At 37.1% G+C, this 19,722-nt stretch overlaps 1 protein-coding gene across 4 annotated transcripts in view; it reads right to left on the bottom strand.

Annotated features, from left to right (window-relative positions):
* Window positions 1-19,722, bottom strand: part of Khdrbs2 (KH domain containing, RNA binding, signal transduction associated 2) — a 532,623-nt gene that overhangs the window by 412,543 nt on the left and 100,358 nt on the right. The gene's annotated exons all lie outside the window — the stretch shown is intronic.

Raw genomic sequence — 19,722 nt, 5'->3', positions numbered from 1 at the left:
ATATTTCAACACTTTAAAACCATGTACCATCCATGTTTCTAAAAAAATTAAAGATGATCTTGAAATAAGTATATTCTCTATATATGCATAATGATTATAATTGCTTCACATTTTAATTTCCACATAGTAAAATAACAGAGTTTCAGCCAATAACTTACTCCTTTACAAACATGATAAATATGATGTGTATGACTATTACCACATGATAAATGACATCTTTTTTATTCATGAAGTTGGATGCCAGGCCCAGCTGAAAAATGGGTATCATATTCAATGTATTTATTCCAAGCCTTGCTAGAGAGGGATAAAATAACAACCACTTTTCTATGTTTTATGGATTAAAACAGCAGGAAACAATGGCTTTACATTTTCTATGCTTACTGGTTTATTAAAAACCACACAACAAGGTATGTACTTGATTAAAGATTTATGGAAGATACATTGGACTATATTCTAGGTAAATGTCATGATTTCATGGGAGACTGCTCACACGTTGGAAATTTTCTGACAACATCCATCACGTACAGAGAGTAAGTTCTAGGTAGAGTAAAACTACAGCCATGAAAAATAGATATAACACAGGAGCAAAATGAGTATGCCAATATGACCAGAATACAAAAGTGTAATTATAGTTTTGATGCACTGTTTGCCAACTGAAAGAGCCATACAAAAGGATGAATTATTGAGGTTAAAAGATTTCAGGTCTTAAATCTATTAGCTACTCCCAAGTTTAAAATAATAATAATAATAAAAAACAGATTTAAAATACTATTCAAGTTTGTCCAATAGAATTGATGCAAGACAATACCACACAGCATGCTTTATAGACAATTCTGATAACACTATGGCCACCAGTCACACGATGTTACATGCATTTAAGTCATATGAAAATTAGTAATGTCTAAGAACTCAGTTGTTAAGCTGCACTACCTCTTTTCAGGTGCTTAGCATTCACGTGATTAGTGACAGTTGTGTGAATGCTGTGAGGACATTTCTTTCCATTCAGTAAGTGCTGGTGGGCAATGGCATCCCTGAAGAGTGAAGATCATATAACGAAATAGTGACTATAACCTGAAGAGAAAGTCTAGATGCCTAACGTTTTCTAAAACTGAGAGAGAAAAAGTATCCTAAATAGCACACACATTTTCTGGTTAAATACATATTCCAATGTGAGGTTATTATGTTTAAATTTCAAACTATTAAGAAGATATATAACTTTATTAAAATTAATGAATAGAGAAAGAAATCAGTTAATAGTGTGAATTTAACAGTTCTTGGGAAAATTATGGTGTAATCATCCCAACTGAAGTGTAATTATAAAGTCAGATAGTTCATTGAGGAAGGTCCGGTGTCCGTGGCCTGGTGAAGCAGTCCTTTGCCCTTGCATCACTAAATAAATACTTAGGATTGTAACTCTAAAAAGGAACCAAAAATAGCTTGACCTCTGCACTGACCCTAACAGATAAGTTCTGAGTTGGAGGCCTAAGGCTATCTTTTGAAGCTCAGAATGAATCTAATGAGTGAAAGCTTGAATGGGATTTCTTTATTCTAAAACCTATTCAACTCAGCAGTCAGCCATCACAGCTGAGCTGGAGTACTTAGAAGGAACAATACTATAGATTAGCATTCTCCTAATGTTTTAGCCTCATCAAATCATAAATTTGATGCAATGGTATACCACGGGCACTGTTGCTGTTTCTGGGAACATGCTTAGTCCAAACATGCAGCCTTACAACATGACTGGTCATAATATTTTAACAGAATAAGATGCCCTATCCATTTCCTCTCTGATAGTGATGAAAAATTAAGTATAAAGACTAGAATAATGTATCATGATATATATCCAAAATGGTTTTGAGCCAGGCTAGCATGGCTTTGTCTGGTGTAACACACTTGTGAACGTTAGATGAGGAATAAAGCCATACAATCTACAAATATTTTCCACAAAAGCCCAAATGGATCATATTGTAGGTTTTGGAACTATGTGGTCTCCTGAATTATTCAACTGTGTCACCACATAGAAAGCATCATAACAGTAAGTTGGCAGTAAGCTGGCAAAGTAAGTTATATTCAAATAAAAATGACCACTGTGGAAAAAAAAATAGAGATAAAAATGATGCATGATAAAAGAAGGATGCAATGCACAGTTATAGTGGATCTGTAATTCAGGATCACCATTCTCTCAGGAAAACTCTACTGATACTTACAATGAAATAGATGATGGAATTGTCACTTGGCCCAGCAATCCCTACTCTTAATAAACAATAGAAAGGGAAAATAGGTTAGATAGTGATGAATGGACAAGAAGAGGGGCTGGAACAGGACGATGGATGAGACAGAGAGGGCAGGGGAGGGAACAGAAGCAGTGACAGCTAAAACAACTTGTGTGTGTGTGTGTGTGTGTGTGTGTGTGGCGGGGGGGCGGTAGAGTAGGAACCAAATAGAGTAGAAGTTTGCTAAAGTATATACATAAATGAAATCAATATAAATGAAATCACCAAATAACGGGAGGGATGGAGCCCCAACTGGACATCTCACATCACTAAAGGGAACTTTTGACTTCTGGGAATAGATTATATCTGATTGTATTGCTGGCCAAAGGGGCTTCATGGAAAGCCACAAACATGCCTGGAACACATGAAATAAAAATAGGTCCTGAAGTTTTTTAGTAGTGCAGATGATCTTAGAAATCATTATCATTAATGAAATAATACAAGCACAGAGAGAAATGATGTATAATCTCATATATAAAATGAAAGGGAAAGAGATAAATTTTATAAGAACAGGTATTAGGAAAAGTGAGGCAGGAAGTCACACAGTATAGGGACAAAGATGTAACTATCTCAGGAATAAGTGAGAGACCTCATGTCTATTGTGTACTCTAAATAAAAATATCACATTATATACTTCATATGTTATAGGAACTGCAGCACATGATGGAAGAAGAAAGCTTATTAATAAAATCCACATCTTTACTTAAATATGTCTAAGGCCTGAGCACTTCCGTTACACCTATTAAACAATTCCTTTTGATAAGCTTCAACTTCCCTCCTGTTTTACAAAATAAGTAAAGAAAAGTACCTCTCTGAGATGATTGCTGTGTTTAATATGGTTAATTTAGTGTGCATTGTAGTATTACTGCATATTATATCATTATATATAATAATTGTGTATATGTGTTTGCGATTAAAAATGTTAGGAACATTCATAAGAAGTTTTATTTTCTGCAACAAATCAGACGAACTGGCCCACAGATGATAGTTTACTACCACTAGATCTAAACGATCATTTATTCTAATGACTGCACTTCACATAAGAAAACTTATCCCAAATCAAGTGATGATATTAGTCCAAATAGCCAACCTTAAAAAAGAAAATTTCACTTCATGATTACCTATTGTGTAAAGTACTACTGTAAACCTAAAAATTCACCATAATTAACTTGCCATATAATTCTATTCATTATAACTTAGTCAAAACAACATTGATATTGTATAACCGTGGTATGAAGAAGTGTGGTTGCTGATGCTTATATCATAGTTTGTTTGCTTGTTTGTTTTTTAATTAGGCTTTAGAGTGTTAAGGCTTTGAGGTTTGATAATAGAATAATTTTAATAGTGAAGCCACAATATAAGGATATCACTAATGTTCCTACCAGAGGGAGCAGTCTCAGTAATGTGAGCTTCCTGGTATCCAAAGTTTGATTAACCTTGGTAGTTTTTGTTATTTCTCAAAACAATGGAATATTCAGCGTTTTGAACTGAAATTTTCTTTTTGCCTGTTAGATGTCTGGCATTTAAAGTAGCCACTTTGGGGTGAAGTCGTTTCAGCATATTTATTTATATCAACAGTGGTGGCTCATTGTCTTTGGAAACCATGTAGAATAGCAATTGTAGTTATAAAAACCAATATAAATTAAACACATAACTTTGCTTGAAAATAAACACAGTGTTTCTAATCTAAGGGGCCTAAATCCAGCCAATTGATTAATACTCTTATCTATACATGCACAATATCACATTCTTTCCTGGTTTTCTCAAAAGAGTTTTTCCATTATTCTTGATTTTTGAGTAGTATAATTGTTAAATATATACCCCAGGAACTGCCATTTTATATATTTACATTTAAGGTTTAAAAGTTTATTCAGTATCTGAGAACAGAGCTTGATGATGTTCAAATTAAATGAACATTCTTTTCTATTAAGTGGTTTAATTATCTACAAAAGTTTACCTGCCATCTTAATATGACCACAGGAGTTGTGCTGTTGTGTGCAATCAATTTGCTGCGGTATTCACTTGGTCCATGTTGGACTTGTATGCTGAGCCTATCATGGTGTAAAGGCCATGACTGGTTCTTGTGTTCTGAATGACACTTCCAGACCAAGCTACAGCACTCAAGGACCTGCATTCTTGCATACAAAGCCTGAATATATAAACACCATCATCCCCCTCACCCCTTTTTTCAGCTATGCAGGTTATAGGGACAGGTTTCAATTACCCTATAGCTGACACCAATTTCCAACACTTGAGTCATTGGAATGCATTTGCCCTTTCCACTAATCAGATAGTTTCAGGAGTCAGTGCTACTCTGCAATGAAAACAGCATCTATAAGGGTCATTTGGTCCATTTCAAGGGATTTATATTTCAGGGGGAAAGCATACAATCAAATGTTACTGCTGATAAAATTCTTGTTATTATTAAAATAAATAAAACAATAAATTTGTGCTTATAATTATTTTTTAAAAATTTTCTTAGTACTAGGACTAGCTCAGAGGCAGATGAATTTGTGATTCTACAATGAGTGCATATATTGAATTTTCACTTAATCCCAAAATAGCAGTCTGTTGCCAAACAATAGAAATAACAGAATAACTGAAGCTTGTCAAGTGCATCTAGGAGGTTGGTTAAACCCAGAAATGGCTCTGTGTGAAATTGACTGTGAACTAGAATTTATGAACCCATTATGTTCTGCAGATACAACCTATATAGATTACTCCCTCAAGAAAAACGTGAGACTAGGAGACAAGCCACAGAAACAAGTGTGTGTTGTTCTTATAATAAAGGTTTAACAGAAACAAGTGCCAGCGTGCATCTTTAATGTTCTTTCTTATCAAACTGCACATGATCTTTTCCAGGAAGAGTGTAAAATTGGTTATTTAAAATGATTGCAGTGTGGTGTATGAAACCTCCACTGACAGGTCCTGAGTGGCTGTAGGTAATGCACTCTAGATTTGCAAATAGAATGCTATTCATTTTATCCTGAAATAAGTAATACTGGAAACAAATTCCTTGATATTTTACTATGGAAAAGAATTTGATAACATTGTACTTTCAAAAATTTAGGTTCAGATTCTATTACTTTTCATAAACATCCTGACCAGAATTTCAGAAAAATAGTTTCCCTGTATGCCTGAGAAAAATGCAGGGCAGAAATATATATGACTTTATGAAAATGACCTTATGATATTGAGTTAATATGCCCTCCATCATTTATTTAACCTGACACATCTGGGGAGAACATAGAGATTCCAAATATTATTGTTTCCTGCCCCATCTTCTAAATATCAACTGAGCCCACACTGTTATCATGCAGGACTCTACTCAATAAAACACACACTTCATCAATGCTCAGCCATGCTAGCTGGTCAGAACATGACAAGGTCATTGACTCTTAAGCCATTATAGTAACATGAGGTAAATCAAACCATTCATGAAGTGGTAATCAAAGCATAACGTTGCTTAGCAGTGGGTAATTAATCCTCCTCAGAAACGAGTGTGTTCTGCTGCTCCTCCTAATGCCAGTTCCTCCTCTTGACTTTGTGAATGAGATTTCACCTGGCAAACACAGTCCAGCTTCTGTCCACTTTACTATTCAAATATGCACATAGACTATGATACATATATGGATTGAATAAATAGAAAACAAACTGAACACCATAGCCAATTAATCTTATTTCATAAGTATATAATCTAAAATTTGAAAAACACCACCTTTAATATGGCTTCCTTTTTACATTTCTCAAAAGCTGTAGGGTTTTGTAGATTTTGTTAAGAAACTTTTCTAGCTTTAATCAACCTCCTACGTGTGAGCTTTTGAGACAAGAATGATGAAATAAAAATTCGAGATCTTGACTCCTAGAAAAAGTCTACGGAAAATATTGATGTACAGTAGGTCTGCATGTAGCAGAAGAGACAGGTGGTGGGTAAATCATGAGAATCAGCTCATGTAAGACTGCAAACCTTATGCTTTAGATTAGATGATTATATAGATTAGGTGGCAGATCTATTAATACCATAGGGAATATTCTTGTAGAGCAATACTAGATGAACAGTTGGGAAACTATAATAGTGGGCATTTCCATGTCTACCATTTTTCCATGAATTGAAAAAAAATGGAATAATGGGATTTTCAAAATTAACTGAAGTCAGGGTAAATGATCAGGGGTTACTAAAAAAAATGTCATCATCCAGGTACATGGGCTTACATCTATAATTCAAAGTACTTGTGAGACTAAGGACAGGGGACTGCTATTAGTTTGAGGCCAGCCTATGCTATAGCAAATAACTTCGAGATTGCCTGGGACCCTATTTCATATAGTGTGTGTGTGTGTGTGTGTGTGTGTGTGTACCTATATACATATATATGCACAAAATATGTTATAATATATGTAATATATAAATATTATAAGTACAAAAGCCAAAATAGAGAAGGCACAGCATAGGAACTTGAACATGTGACAGTACAATGTACGTTTAAAGATAAAATGAGGGAGTGAGAATAGAGCAGTAGGCAGGGACTAGATGTGTATTTTCTATGTACAACAGGTAATGTTTAAAATGTATTTTGACTACATGAAAAATATGTGTAGACAAGTTGACATTGACAAATAATAGTAGTAAAAGAATTATTTTTCTCCTTTATCCTTTAACCTTTATCATCTATATAATCAATACTGATGTTTTAAGTTTAGAACTGGCTGCTGATAAGAGATCTGGCTTATAACTGCAATTTTTACAATAAAATAGGTGACAGCCAAGAGCACATGTGATTCCTCATTTTCTTCTATTTTGTACAATAATATGTCTTTTCATAACATTCTTTAACTGAAAAATATAAATTCCCAGTTCTCAGCTCCCATCATTGAAGAACTAAAATCTTCCATTCTCTCTCTCTCTCTCTCTCTCTCTCTCTCTCTCTCACACACACACACACACACACACACACACACACACACACACACACATACACACACACACACACACACACACACACACACAAGGTCTTATACAATGAAGCATCTTTCTATCTCCAATAAAACTAACTTTATAGAAATTGTCTTAAGTGTACAACTCATCTAAACATTATATCCTGTTTTTAAGTATGTGTTCTGTCTCTAGGACACACTGGGCTCACAGATAGTGTAAACCTATGTATTTGTTCTGGCACCAGTCATGCTATGCATGCTGACATGATTCTGTATTCAAATATTAAATGAGAGTAAACCTGCATGAGCTCACTTCTCCATATTGCTTCCAAGACATATTTTCCAAGGTGACTTTTCCTATGCCTAAAATTTAGCATATCTAATGTTTTAATCAAGTATTGTACACATGGAACAGATTCCAAATAATTTAAGATAATTCTTGAAACATAACTCTTTTTTAAATTTAGATATTTCCTCATTTGAATTTCAAATGCTATCCCCAAAGCCCCCTATACCCTCCCCACCTTGCTCCCCAACCCACCCACTCGCACTTCCTGGCCCTGGCATTCCCCTGTACTGGGGCATATGATCTTCGGAAGACCAAGGGCCTCTCCTCCCATTGATGGCCAACTAAGTCATCCTCTGCTACATATGCAACTAGAGACACAGTTCTGGGGGTTACTGGTTAGGTCATATTGTTGTTCCTCTTATAGGGTTGCAGACCCCTTTAGTCCCTTGGGTACTTTCTCTAGCTCTTTCATTAGGGGCCCTGTACTTCACTTCATACTCCATGAATGTGAGCATCAACTTCTGTATGCGCCAGGCATTGGCATAGTCTCACAAGAGAGAGCTATGTCAGGGTCCTGTCAGCAAAATCTTTCTGGCATATGCAATAGTGTCTGAGTTTGGTGGTTGCATATGGAATGGATCCCTGGGTGGGGCAGTCTCTGGATGGTCTTTCCTTCCGTCTCAGCACCAAACTTTATCTCTGTAACTCCTTCCATGGGTATTTTGTTCCCCATTCTAAGAAGGAGTGAAGTATCCACACTTTGGTCTTCCTTCTTCTTGAGTTTCATGTGTTTTGCAAATTGTATTTTGTATATTCTAAGTTTCTGGGCTAAAATCTGCTTATCAGTGAGTGCATACCATGTGTGTTCTTTTTGTTGGGTTACCTCACTCAGGAAGATATCCTCCAGATGCATCCACTTGCCTAAGAATTTCATGAATTCATTGTTTTTAATAGCTGAGTAGTACTCCATTGTGTAAATGTACCACATTTTCTGTATCCATTCCTCTGTTGAGGGATATATGGGTTCTTTCCAGCTTCTGGCTATTATAAATAAGGTTGCTATGAACATAGTGAAACATGTGTCCTTATTACCAGTTGGAATATCTTCTGGGTATATACTCAGGAGAGGAATTGCTGGATTTTCCAGTAGTACTATTTCAAATTTTCTAAGGAACCACCAAACTGATTTCCAGAATGGTTATACCAGCTTGCAATCCCACCAACAATGGAGGAGTGTCCCTCTTACTCCACATCCTCACCAGCATCTGCTGTCACCTGAATTTTTGATCTTAGCCATTCTGACTGGTGTGAGGTGGAATCACAGGGTTGTTTTGATTTGCATTTCCCTGATGATTAAGGATGTTGAACATTTTTTCAGGTGCTTCTCAGCCCTTCGGTATTCCTCAGTTGAGAATTCTTTGTTTAGCTCTGTTCCCCATTTTTAATAGGGTTATTTGATTTTCTGGAGTCCACCTTCTTGAGTTCTTTATATATTGGATATTAGTGAAATGTAACTCTTTCAAAGGAGAAAAAAATCTCACCATCACTAGTTTCGGGGTCTTAATAACTAACCAATTTCCTCTGCAGTCATACCTCTGTTTTCTCTCATCTCACTGAAAATTTCAGGAATGACAGATCAGAGAGTATTGATGCAAGCAAGCTTCTAGCCTGCAGAGAGATTGTAAAACACCAATGAGCACATGGAACAGGGTGTTTGCTTATAAAGGTCACAAGATGTTTCAGCTAATGTCCATTTTCAGCTTGACAGGATTTGGAGTCACTTAGAAGGGAAAATTCTGGCTATGTCTGGGAACATTTACAGAGAGTCATAACTGACAAACCCTACATGTGGGTACCATCATCTAATCAACTGTAGTCTGAACTGATCAGAAAGATGTGAAGGAGAAATGAGCAGACCATTAGCACTCATTCCTGATGCTACTTCCAACTATAGATGGCTAGCAACCACTTGTCTGAAACCTTTGTGCTTCCAGGCCACCAATAACATGATGGGAGTGTGTATAAAAATGAGCCACTTCTTTCTTAAGTTGCTTTTGTAATTACAAAGGGAAAATTAATGAACAAACAAGTCTAGGCAAGAAGGAGAAAACATTAAATAATATGAAATGATTCTGCTGTCTTAATAACTTGTTATTTTACACTTATTTTAATGTATTTTTAATCTGAAAGTCTATTCTCCATATTCCCTGAATATACAACTGTATGGCCTTCCTTCCAACTCCAAAGAAACTCTTACATGGATTTCACTGAGACACTTTCTTTCTTTCTTTCTTTCTTTCTTTCTTTCTTTCTTTCTTTCTTTCTTTCTTTCTTTCTTTCTTACTAGATATTTTCATTATTTACATTTCAAATGTTATCCCCTTTTCTAGTTTCCCTTCCAAAAATCCCCTATTACCTTTCCCTCCCCCTCCTCCCTAACCCACCCACTCCCATTCCTGGTCCTGGCATTCCCCTATACTGGGGCATAGAGTCTTCACAGGACCAAGGGTCTTTTTATTTGACTTTTATTTGTTTGTTTGTTTGTTGTTTTTGTTTTTTTTGAGACAGGGTATTTTTGTATATACCTGGCTGTCCTAGAACTCACACCAGGCTGGCCTCGAACTCAAAAACCTGCCTGCCTCTGCTTCCCAAATGTTGGGACTAAAGGCATGTACCACCACTGCCCGGCTACTGAGACACTTCCAATGCCCATAAACATGATTAGCAATTGCCAACACAAAAACAGTGTTTTACATGTAAATATGTTTATTCTCCACATAAAACTGTAATTAATATAATTATCCTTAGGTAAACACCAGTAGCACTATTTCTAGACACAATGGAGTAACCAACATGAATGTGTGAATATTTTTGATAATGAGGAAATAGGACTACTCCAAATGGAGACAAATGCTGTCTTTGTACTCTGAAGAACTATATGAGTCCTGAAATTGTCAGTCATATGCTTATACTTCTGGAAACATATGTATTTAAGTACAATTATTCAATATAATTAAATTAAGAATAAGATTCCAATGAGATATATGTACACAAGCATTAAGGACAGAGCTAAAGCTAACACAGAGAAACAGATTAAACCCATAAATAATTATTTGTGTTTACATTATGGTAGTTGGCTCTTTTTATATAGATGTTGATTAATTTTAATGTATATATTTATTCATTATCCAAGGATTTTATGTGTATTTCAGTTGTACAAAGTTTGCCTAGCATTTACAATGTCTTGGTTTCAATGGTAAGCATACACAAGATTGTCACCATTCCAATCAAGTTGAATGACTTCTGTGTAATTCCTGCCTCTTAGATAAATACATTCCATGTAAAAAAGTAAAATATCCTATAAAAAAAGAAATGGACATATTGCATGGAGCTTGCTAAGTACATGTCTTCCCTTGCCAAGTCTGAAGATTCATCTTCTCCACTCTCACCTCATCCCCTCACTTTCCATTTTCCCCTTGCATTTTCCTTCTTTCTCCTTGCTGCTGTCCTAACCACTCATTAGATCTCATTACTTAAGGCAGGTAAGCATTTCTGGACAATAAAACACTTGCTGTACAAGTCTGATGTTGTACCCAAGTTGAATCTCTAAAAACCATGACAGAAGCAAAAATACACACAGAGCAAGCAACACAATAATTATGACAATAATTATGAATTTAATATAGTTTAAAAATGTCATTATGTCACACAAACTGACCGTGAACTCAAACCTTCTCTCTTGGTCTCCTGAGAGGATAACAGATACATGCCCAAAGTGTGGCTCAGAATTGCTACATTTTTATTCAGCAGGAACCTTTCAAAAAAATTCTTTTCAAAGGCAAATTTAAGTTGCCTGTATTCTTCCCCGGACATTATTCTGAACAAATCTCTAATCATAGTTTATATGGTCATTCTTGCCTGGATAGTTTCAGAGTACTGTTTTCCCCTATTTGAGAGTACCAGGCTTAAAACAAGGCAGTGTTCAAGAGTCTGGGGAGTAGACAGGGGAATGGAAACTCACTTATGTGAAGAGTATGCAGCTGTCTTAAAGCAGCCCTGGATTATGGGTTTATAGGACAGTGTTTCAGACTTCAGTCAGGAACAAGTGATACCATCTTATATTTATTTCTCTGAAATGCACAACATATAGCTAATACAGTCAAATAACTATCTTTTGCAGCTTGAAACAGCAATGTATGATGGGAAAATCAGCCTACTGCCTCAGACAGACTAGGACAAAAGAGTGCATACATTTTTGTATGCCACTAACAGTGACTGAAATGGACATTTCCAGATTTCTAGTTTCCAGGTATGGTCTTTCAGTTACTTTTCTCATAGTTACTTTGTACCTGGGAAATATATACATACACGCATACATGCATGCATATATATGTATATATATATGTGTGTGTGTATGTATGTATATATATATGTGTATATATATATATTCATTTGTTTCTATTTTACATTAGAACAGAAGTTGTCTTTTAATACTCTTTCTATGATGATTATCTTTATCATTGCTATCCAATCAGTAGTTTTTAACTCAACTCACCCAGAGCAGCCAGTTACCATTTTAAATCCCTGCAAATCTCTAAACATCCATGCTACTTTTCACGATCAAACATACACAGTAGCTTGATAGTATTGTCCGAAATACCCTTTAATGCTGGTTTATGCAACTGTTGTGTACAAAGGGTCTGGAATTATTGTAAACACATTTCGTCCTTCCTTGTGTGACACGTGGACAGCACCACCTAAGGAACTGGCACTGAACTGGTGAGGTGATGCATGGTCAAAATCCCAGAAATCTCAAAATCTGATATTTAAAATCTCACCCTGAGACTGGCAGGAGCAGGAGTAACTCCCTCTCTGTTTCTGTGCCTGCCTGGTGACCCCAACCAGGAGGTCACAGGTGTCAGTCATGAGACCCAGCACCTGATGTTGTTTCCCATGCAAATAGAGCATCAACAGGATCTTATCCTCAGCCAATAGAAAGCATTTACCCCCCCAAAACCCATCCTATTTCCCAAGGTTCATATAGTCCCTGTCCACATGGAGAGTAGAGAACACAGGCTATTTCAGCAAGGACCTTCTGAGACTGGCTGTTTTTACTGAGCTGCAACACTTGAGGGAGAACTCTGTCTCTGGAAGCATTCATCCTTGGATCTCTGGACCAGCCTGACTGACCATGCTGCAGGCACTCACAGAGGCTTGCATCAGAGCGCAGTACCTCTTCCCATCACCCCCAGCATCATCACCTGACCAGGTGCCTTCTCTGGCCTGAACCTTTTTACTCCTTTTCTAAGAGCTTTAACACTATTTGGGCATTTCTGGCCAGATGGGAGTTCTGCAGACCCTATTAATCCTGGACTCTGCTTCACCCCTCCCAAACTGGTGTGCAGTGGCATCTGACTCTCTGGAGAGACAGAGAAAAAGATTGTGGACCCCACCTGTTCCAGACTACACCCAGTCCTCTCCAAAGTGGTGTCCAGATGCTGTCCAGACACACCAAGAGGAGAGGTGGAATAAAATACACACTTCCTTATACCATCCAAATCAGGAATAATTGGAATTAGCTGTAGCAACCACTAGGCCAGCTCTTTTTCTGTAGTTGTTGCTGGGAACCATGCTCACAGAATATCTTCAAGCTTGACAAGCAAGCATTCTCCCTCTCACCCTGTCCTAGCCTTGTTTTTACTTTTCTTTGAATTTTGATATAATATCTAAATTGAAATCACCCTACAACCCAGAATGGTAGTAATTCCCAGAGCACTGTGAATTATATGCCTGTCTTAGCAGGCCCATCTCCAAGTTTTTATCTATTCAATAAAGCTATAATGATCATTCTTTTATGAAATTTTATGTATTACAGATTCAAATTTTTATTCTTAATTATGATGTTCACTGCTTCCCAAATGAGGTTATAGAAGTATATTTATATATCATAGTATTTGTTGTTTATATGTACAATCCATGAAACTGTTGAATATTTATAACAGAGTCTCAGTGTACTATTCAAACTGGTCTGTCAATCATTCCTAGGCTAGTGTTACTCCTTCCTTCATCCACCTCCTATCATTATAGGACTATTGGTGTATGCCACTACATCTGGGTTCCTCCATTCTCTTTATGCCACAATTCAACTTCACATTCTTCTAATTAGAATATGACTCACTTCAAGGCCAATTTCTTCATCAACAACAGACTGAATCATTTATTGGGCAATATAACTGAGTACAGACTAGGTACTTTATCCAACAAAATAGAGTTTCCAGTAGGTCTAGAGAATTTCAGGATCAATTCCCTTTTACTCTAAAAGTAAACGTAGATTCTTTTAAAAAATTAATGATATTCTTACTGTTGAAGTATTTACTAAGTTAAAGTAAAATTTGGGTGTGCTAGTGATGAGGTTCACAGTTCAGTAAATAAATCCTTGGGCCATTGCTCAAGGCACTGCATGCTATTCCTCTGTCACTGCGCGTGATGGATGGGCAGGTTCACAAGTGTTATGCTGCATGTCAATGTTAATTAATAATAAAAATATCTTTAACTTTAATTACTACTGGGGTCATGAACAAGGATACTACAGTGTATTCTAGGATACTATGAAATGAAAGAAGTCTGTATAATGACAGGATTAAGTTAGCTGACAAGGAGCAAACCAATGTTACAAAGTAGCAAGAAAGGGAAAGCTGGCTTATCAAGTTAAAGATTGGTAAAGCTAGGGAAGGTTATGGTTAACAAGTAAATAGAGAAAAGTTGGGGAAGAAAGAAATAAATAACTCTAAAATATCAATGGGCACAATCACATGCAGATAGAAAACAAAATATATTTGAAAAAGTGCTACCCTTATAGCCTCGTCTACTCTGGCATAAGAGTCTTGAGTAGCACTCAATGAATGAGGCAAGATAGATTCCCACTATAGGAGGTTGCTTTTTATGAGGTGTGTTTGTGTTTAATTATTAACATCTATTACCTTTGACAATGCTTAAGGTTCAAGACACACAAGAGCCAGGCGTGGTGGTGCACACCTTTAATCCCAGCACTCGGGAGGCAGAGGGAGGCAGATTTCTGAGTTTGAGACCAGCTTGGTCTACAAAGTGAGTTCCAGGACAGCCAGGGCTATACAGAGAAATCCTGTCTTGAAAAAACAACAACAACAAAAGACACACAAGACAATATTCACACGCCCATTATACACCTTTATTCAAGCCCTCTGAGGACACTCCATTCACAAACTCTATTTAAGTATCTACTAGTTAATCTGTGTATGAAGCAAACAAACCAAGGAGTTTGCTGGTTTGCAGGACATAGCATAAATCTCCCTAGAATGATCAATCTTAATGATTTAAAGACTGGAGACCATCCAAACTGAAGCAAGCAAGTTTCCCTGCTACCTCTTTTCATAAATGTCTTACTAAACAGAAGGTTTTCTTCTAATCTGCCAAATACTAGTAAAAGTGTTTTGTAAGCTAGTATTGTTTTATAAATGGCATATGGTATCTTGCAAAGCAAGAGGGGCTGACTCACAAGTCATTACTCATGGTCTTGGCCTTCCTTGCTTAGTATTCTCTTCTTCCAATCTTCAAGATATTTTACTCTCAAAACATATTGCTGCTGTGACCCTTTATTGATTCTTCATAGGTGAGAAGTCACTAAGAATGTCTCATTAGTGACAGAGTGTCACAGGATGGGTGGGGTATCATGAAGAATTCAAGATAATTCTAAAGAAGCCAGGGATCTCAAGCATTTCAGTGTGCCCAGGAATAATGTGGAGGTACGATGTCTGCAGGGGGTGATGAAAGCCACCATTCGGCTGCTCACAGTTCACTATAAAGAAAGACAGTAAGTATACAGATACTGATAACGATATCTTCGCTTTCCACCAAAGGTTTCATCTTCTTCTCTGGCATGTGTTTCAGAGGAGGGCAGGAAACTCTGACAAAGTCATTTACTTAAGCCCTAAGCAATCTGCATATGCAGGGATGATAAACACAAAGAGTCCAGTATCATCCACTTTCAACTAGGAGCAAACACGCAAGGACAGATATCCCCCACAGTTCACAGAATAGCGAATCACTACAGTGCACAAAGCAGGCTGATAAATGTTAATTGTGAAAATCAGTTTGGACAACATTCTGGAAGTGTTTAAAGAATAGATGCACTTGTGGAGTTGACTGAAAATTAATAAATAGTTGTGATAACTGGATTAACTTTTGTCCTGTTTTAATTGATTGCATCCAATAGAAAAAATAAAACTCACACTTTCATTATTATCAATGACTTTTTTCTGGCCATAAGGCATAATTTTGAGTATTTATCAATAAAGGGAACAAGACTTATTACTCAAACACTAACTACCAATTGTTTATTTGTTCACTAATGCTTCTTTGTGTGGAACTATGCTACATGCTAAGACTTTGGTGGTCCTGCAAAGATTCTATGCCCCAGTATAGAGGAATGCCAGGGCCAGGAAGTAGGAGTGGGTGGGTTGGGGAGCAGAGTGGGGAGAGGGGATGGGGATTTTTGGTGAGGAAACTAGGAAAGGGGATAGCATTTGAAATGTAAATGAAGAAAATATCTAATATTAAAAAATGAATCCATTTTAAGGTCAAGAAGTTTATGAGTCTTGGAGACAAGCACAATGCCTTAAAACAGTAGGTATTATGTGACAGCATCATCGAAGCATGCACAGGTTCCATCATAGTCATAGAAATAAGACCAAGATGAGAAAAGAAAAAGTAAAGATAAAAACAACAGAAATTTCTGTTAGGCCTTAAAGAGCTGTTATGCAGAGGTGTCTTAGTATATACCTGCATCTCCCTACAGCAGGCTCACCTTGAAGCTCTGTTCTCTTCCTAAACTTCTCTTCTACCTAGGAATTCCCAAATGTTCTTCAGGTCCTCTGAGGAGCACTTCCTTATTCTAAGCTAGGGACCCCCTATGCAGTATAATTTTTAGGCATTCTCCCACAGTTCTCTCCTGATCTGCTCATCTGGCCCTTTACCAAGCTACACAGTGGAAAGCAGTGAGTAGTAGGAGCAAGTGTTCCTATGGGAGTCTGGGCTCCCAAGCATGATCTAGTGCACTACAGCTCAGAAGTAATTTTCTCAACACTCGTTCATTACATAGTTGAGCTTATGGAGAATAAATCCCATTAGCTGACATAATACAAGCAAAGTGCATTATAAGAATGGTAAACAACATTCCATGCAAGGATAAGTGCAAGAAGATACAGTGCATAGGAACTGATTGATGATATCTCAAGTTAGAGAGAAATGATGAACAAACAAACAAACAAACAAACCCTCCAGGTTTACCAACAGTGTAGTTAAAGAGAATCTGGCCTTAAGCTGACTAAGCTCGGTCTTGTCTTCTTAGATCTCAAAGTATTAGAAGTTGGTAGCAAACCAATAATGTATCGCAGATGAATTCTAATACCTCCTATGTGATTTGTAAGCTAGTCATCTACCTTTATTTATTTTAACTCACAGTAAGAAATAGAACAGCATTAAATCAGTCTTAGAGAGTAACCAAACCAAAGCAAATATTAAATTCTGCCCATCTGTTTGGTTTGGATTCATTCACTACTGCACAGCAGTTCTACTATTATGAAGGACAAATGTTTCTTTTTATTAAGAACCCTAAAAGTATGCTTGTTGCCACCATCTGTGTGTTGGTGTTTAAAGGAATGATGCTTAGGAAATAATTGGCACCAAAGCAGAACAAATTTTAAATACTATACTTTGAAGATTGGCTCATTGTTGAATAGAAGACATTTGATCTATTTACTTCAATTTTAAATGAAATAAAGGACATTTTAATTTTAAAATATGTTCGATTTTTTAAAAGAAATTTTATATAACACGAAAACAGTTTATAATATCTACTCCCTGTTTTCCTCCTCTAAGTCCCTCTGTGTTTCTTCAATATGCCCTCCCTCCCAACCTCATGTCTTCTTTTCCATGAGCATCTGGAGAGCACTAATTGCATTTATTAAGGTGTTCAAAACACAAGCAAAACGCTTTTGTGCTGGTGCTGGTTCTTTATTTTATATCTCTCCAGTGACAACATAGGGAGCAACATATAGAGGGCAGTACCTCTTATCTGTCTCTGTAACTTGTCAGTGGCCCATTAGCACATTTGTTATAGCAGCAGGAAGAACACAGAAATATTTAAGGACTTTGGCCTCCGATCCTTAAATTATACTTTAGACAGAGCCTAGTGAAACACTGGTAAGTGTGTAAAAAGTTTCCCTTAGCCTCCTTGTTCTTCATGACTCTGACTTGGATACAATAGTCAATTATACTATAATTTACTTCTTATATTCTTAGCAGACATTAGTGCTCTAATCTTTAGCTAGGATAAAACAATAACTGGACTGACAAACTATCCTTTTCTGCACTTCACAATCACTGATGGAAATTGCTCCACTCTTGAAATATTCCTTTAAAACGACATTAAACAATGCAGTACATATTCTATACAAGATGTTGTTCTTCACTGATGAATAGGATTTACTTAGTCTCTCCCTTCCTTCCTTTCTTCCTTTCTTCCTTCCTTCTTTCCTCCCGCCCTTCTCCCCTCCCTCCCTCCCTCCCTTTTTCCTCCCTTCCTCCCTCCCTCCTTTCTTTCTTTCTTTCTTTCTTTCTTTCTTTCTTTCTTTCTTTCTTTCTTTCTTCCTTCTTTCCTTTCTCTCTCTCTCTCTCTCTCTCTCTCTCTCTCTCTCTCTCTCTCTCTCTCTTTCTTTCTTTCTTTCTTTTTCTTTCCTAAATAATACAAATTCTTTATTTAACAGTTGCAGATCCTCTTTAATTTCTTTCTTCAGAGGAGCTCGACATAAAACCAAAGACACTGAAACTTATAGAGGAGAAAGTGTGGAAAAGCCTCAAAGATATTGGCACAGGGGAAAAATTCCTGAATAGAACAGTAATGGCTTGTGCTGTAAGATAGAGAATTGACAAATGGGACCTCATGAAACTGCAAAGCTTCTGTAAGGCAAAAGACACAGTCAATAAGACAAAAAGACCGCAAACAGATTGGGAAAGGATCTTTACCTATCCTAAACCAGATAGAGGACTAATATCCAATATATATAAAGAACTCAAGAAGGTGGACTCCAGAAACTCAAATAACCCCATTAAAAAATGGGGCTCAGAGCTAAACAAAGAATTCTCACCTGAGGAATACCGAATGGCTGAGAAACACCTGAAAAAATGTTCAGCATCCTTAATCATCAGGGAAATGCAAATCAAAACAACCCTGAGATTCCATCTCACACCAGTCAGAATGGCTAAGATCAAAAATTCAGGTGACAGCAGATGCTGGCAAGGATGTGGAGAAAGAGGAACACTCCACCACTGTTGGTGGGATTGCAAGCTTGTACAACCACTCTGGAAATCAGTCTAGCGGTTTCTCAGAAAATTGGATATGGTACTACCGGAGGATCCCGCAATTCCTCTCCTGGGCATATATCTAGATGTTCCAACTAGTAAAAAAGAAACATGCTCCACTATGTTCATAGCAACCTTATTTATAATAGCCAGAAACTGGAAAGAACCCAGATGCCCTTCAACAGAGGAATGCATACAAAAAATGTGGTACATTTACACAATGGAGTAGTACTCAGCTATTAAAAAGAATGAATTTGTGAAATTCCTAGGCAAATGGTTGGACCAGGAGGGCATTTTCCTGAGTGAGGTAACCCAATCACAAAAGAACTCAAATGATATGTACTCACTGATGAGTGGATATTAGCCCAGAAACTTAGAATACCCAAGATATAAGTTACAATTTGCAAAACACATGAAACTCAAGAAGAACGAAGACCAAAGTGTGGACACTTTGCCCCTTCTTAGAATTAGAAACAAAACACCCATGGAAGGAGTTACAGAGACAAAGTTTGGAGCTGAGACAAAAGGATGGACCATCTAGAGACTGCCATATCCAGGGATCCATCCCATAATCAGCTTCCAAACGCTGACACCATTGCATACACTAGCAAGATTTTGCTGATGGGACCCTGATATAGCCGTCTCTAGTGAGACTATGTTGGGGCCTAGCAAACATATAAGTGGAGGCTCACAGTCAGCTATTGGATGGATCACAGGGCCCCCAATGGAGGAGCTAGAGAAAATACCCAAGGAGCTAAAGGGATCTGCAACCCTATAGGTGGAACAACATTATGAACTAACCAGTACCCCGGAGCTCTTGTATCTAGCTGC

Source organism: Mus musculus, chromosome 1, assembly GCF_000001635.26.
Source record: "Mus musculus strain C57BL/6J chromosome 1, GRCm38.p6 C57BL/6J".
Classification (NCBI taxonomy): Eukaryota; Metazoa; Chordata; class Mammalia; order Rodentia; family Muridae; genus Mus; species Mus musculus.
This window is presented reverse-complemented; position numbering and strand designations above follow the sequence as displayed.